The following is a 4,423-nucleotide window of genomic DNA, read 5'->3' as shown; positions in this document are numbered from 1 at the left end:
GCTCTGATACCACTTGTAGAACCTATGCACAATTACTCAAGAGGGGGGGTGAATTGAGTATTGCAATAACAATGAATCTTTTTACAAAAGTTAAAGACAATATATAAAAGTGTTATTGTACTAGTATTTTTCCAAGAGTTTAACTCAATTGCTAAGCATTTATAAGGAGCTTTTACTTTCCAATAGACACCAACTCAAATAAATTGATCAAGCTTTTCACCAATCGGACTTAAGCTACTCCTTAAGTACTTACGAAGCTACTTTTCGATCACAATTTATTTGTTCAAAAGTAAAAAGGCAATATTATTAAAGAGATAAGTTTGGAGAGAAGCAAACGCTGTTTAGAGTGGTTCGGCACAATCTTTGTCCTACGTCCACTTTCTTTCTCAATCGCAATTGAGAAGTTCCACTATTGCCAAGCTTCAAGGTGCTCGCGCAAAACCTTTTACAATTCGAGTCCTTAGTTTCTAACACCTCACGGTATGTGATCACCACTCGTATACTAACCCACTCCACTTAGAGATACCTTCTCTAAGATTTGCCTTGAGTACTTAGTATCCTTCTTTGGTATCCTCACCGACTATAGTGTTTATAACTCTTGACTCAAATTTGGAGATCACACTCCAATTTACAATGTGTATAAGAAAACAATTCTCAAAGAATTGTTGAGATGAAGTGAGTGCTCTCTAGAAGAGTGTGTGATTACAATTTTTGCACTATTGAACCAATTGTAATTTCTCTCTCAAAAATGTGTATTAAATCACTTGAAAAATGTGTAGAATGTAAGAATATGAATGAGGTAATTTTCTAAATCAAAAACTTGTGAAATAAGGCTTCAATCCATCCATTTATAGATTTCCTAAACCTTAGAAACTTTGGGGAATTAATGGGATGGAGCATTTATGTCAAAACTAGCCGTTTTTTATTTTTTTGAATTATTTGCATCGATGCATAACACTTTGCATCGATGCAAATATGCCTTTGATGCTGAAATTTGAATTTTCAGCTAGGTTGCATCGATGCAAGCATCTTTGCATCGATGCAACAAGTCGTTGCATGCTTTGCATCGATGCAAGATGAGTGTGCATCGATGCAAACCTCAAGGAATGGTTTAACAACGCTTCAAAATGCTTAGGATTGATCTCAAACTTGTTGGAGTCAATTCCTATGCTTTTGTACCTTTGAAAACAAGTTTTTAAAATCCTTTTGGCTAGCATTGAATCTTCAAAACATTTTGTGAGTGTGTGTTGAGAGATTTAACATTTGGTTCTTTACAAGAAGTTACCTAAGTCCTAAGATTCTATATATGTCTTCAAAAGTTGTGGACTTGAGTTTCTTGCTGTTATTGTGTTTGCTTTCAACTCTTCATGTTTGTTCATTTAAGATGTTTGTTGATTTGTCCTTTCATGTCGTTGGTTTGTCATTCATCAAAACCTACGAATACAAACTTTGCATACAAGCAACTATGATTTACAAATTTGAATTTAATTTTGATATATTAATAGTATAAAATAGTTTACACAATCATATAATTATATTTATTTTTTAAAATTATTATTTACATGATTAATATAAAAAATATTATGAAAGATAAATGTGTGCAATTCAATTCTGTCGGTGTGTGTATGTGTTTTATTTTGATACGAGAATCAATAATCGAACCTATCGATTATGTTGTAACTTGATTTTTAAAATTTCTTAAATATCAAATTAGAGAGTCCGATTTGTTTGTTATTATTATTTTTTTTAAAAAAAAAATTACAAATTGGAAGGTTCGACTTTTTGCTCTTTATAAATCGGATGGTCCGATTTTTATTTCCAAATAAATTGCAGGGTCCGATTTCCAAATTTTAAATAAAAAAGTTCTACATTTGAGAATAACACTCTTATTATTTATAATTCTAAAAAATACTATTTATACCCCAATATCAAAAATAATTTGCGCCATTAGTTTGGTTACAATATAGTTATGTTTATCTTTTTAATAATAAATATTATTTTAATATGAGTAATTTTTAACCATATTTGTTTTTTTATTTTATTAATGAAAAATGATTTAAATGTATAATTGATAATTAATTAATTATGAAGAATATGTAATTAGTGAATAATATTTGTGATAATGTTAATATATAAATAATAGGTAGGGTATAGGGGATTATGAAAAGAAAGGAAAGAAGGGTTGAGGGATGAGAAAGAGAATGCATGGGGAATGGCGAATACTCTGTGCAAAGAAAGCATTTGATGGATGGTGATGGATGTATGTGTAATCATTACACTTTTTGCTTGATTTATGCAACTCTTCTTCTCCTTCTCTTCATTTCATTGATTCATGCCATTTCTTCTTGGAAAATGCAAATTAAAACACATATATCATCTACTTCTTCTCCTCCTACTATATCCTACATTCACTTCCATTTTCATTTTAGACTTTTATTAGTACTTTAAGATAAGATTATCTTGGTAATAAAATAATTCTAAAAATTAAAGATAAAATAGTGAGAAATTAATTTTTGAATTTTTTTTAAATAAAAGTACTCTAATGATATGAATAATTCTGTTTTTTGCAACTTGCACAAACTTAGGTTGCGCGTTTGTTTATAAAGATAGAACATTGAGATATGGACACTGAGACACAAAATCGTATTTAACAGAGGAGATATAGACAAAGACAATATACAAGAGACACAACTTATTTTTTATTTTTTTATTATTTTTGTTAATTTTTTATAATGATATTTTTTATTGTTATATTTTTCATCTCAATTTTTTTTGAATAAAAAATGAGAATAAATTAAATTTTTATAATTTATTCTAATTTATCATCAAACAAAATATAAGAATATAAAATTTTATGTTTCTATCTATCAGTATCTTATTCTATCATATTCTCAATGTCTTTATCCCATCCTATTCTTAGAAACAAACGCAGCTTAGAAAAGTTATTTTTCGCAATATGCAAAAAAAAATTAGACTATATTTTTGAAATTAGCCTGTGTATTTTTATTTTGAAAAAATTTACAATTTATTAAAATTATATTCAATTTTTTTTTTTTACTAAAATGATGCTGTATCTTTGTTTTTTTAACCAAGTGTTCACTTAAAAAGAGTAAAAGGAAGACAAAGTGAGCTAAGTGGGTGAGATTTCCGGCGGCTTGTCGCACGTGTGCATTATTGGGCCTTACTGGGCTCTGTGGGCTGGGCCCCACACCATCACGACCATAACTTGTTCACTGTGTGACACTGTGAGTCTGTGATATATTTAACATTTTTAAAATAAAAAATAATATTTACTTGTAATAATGTAAATTTAATAATAATTCAATCTTTATTTTGTTTACTTTATAAATTTTTTGGATTTTTTTTTTTGCATTCTATTTTTCTTTCGACACGTAGTATCCTTTTTTGCAACCTTACTCTATATCTTTGTCGGCAACATGCATACATCTACTTCTGTTTACCATATATTTGTCATAGCTTTTCCTTCTTTTTTTTTTTAATTTTTGGGGCTAGCTTTCTTGCTTTCCTTAGTTTATATACCTAAAAAAAAAAACTTAGAAAATATAAAAAGGTACATTATAAACTTCAAATCACAATAAGTATACTCGTTAATAAATAAATAAAGAAAGATATATGGATTGGATTCTCTCAATTTATTTTTATTTGAGAGGATGAAGTGATATATTTTATAAACAAAAAAATATAAAAATATTAAAAAATAAAATATTATATTGTATACCTTCAATTTTTAAAAAAATAAGAGAATTCATTCATAAGATAATAAAAAAAGTAACTATTTATATTAAGGATACTTTTATATCATTCTTTAGTATTTTTAATTCTAACATCAAAGTGTGTGTTTGGATTTCAGTTTGCAAACGGGAGTTTGTATAAAAGTGATTTTGCAAACTTGCTTTTGATGAAAAGTAAGTTTGTGTTAATGTGATTTATGTTTGGCAATCTTTATGTCAAAATGGATTATAGTAAAGTAAATGTTGTTTGGATTATACTACTCAAAATCACTTTTAGATGAAAAATTACTAAAAGAGACATCAATTAAAATAATTTTTATATTATTCTATTATTTTACTTTAGATATTTGAATAGATCTTATTAATTTATTTTATAATAAAATTAATATTTACTTACTAAATTAAAGTAACATATAAAAATTGATCAAATATATTTTAATACATAAAAATATTAAAGAGAGTACTATATATTTTATAATGTTAAACAAAAAGAAAATGTTTTATATTATTTTAGTACGGTTATTATTCTTTAATTTAGTATCATTTTGGACTATAAATTTTTATAATTAGTATATAATAAAAACGAAAATAAAATACAATAATAAAAAGTACAATAAAAACAAAAAAAAGAACAAAAAAATTTCGTACAAACATAAAATATAATAATCATA

The sequence above is a fragment of the Arachis duranensis genome, chromosome 2, assembly GCF_000817695.3.
Source record: "Arachis duranensis cultivar V14167 chromosome 2, aradu.V14167.gnm2.J7QH, whole genome shotgun sequence".
In the NCBI taxonomy this organism is placed as follows: domain Eukaryota; kingdom Viridiplantae; phylum Streptophyta; class Magnoliopsida; order Fabales; family Fabaceae; genus Arachis; species Arachis duranensis.
The sequence above is the reverse complement of the archived record's forward strand: the minus strand, read 5'-3'. Positions refer to the sequence as shown.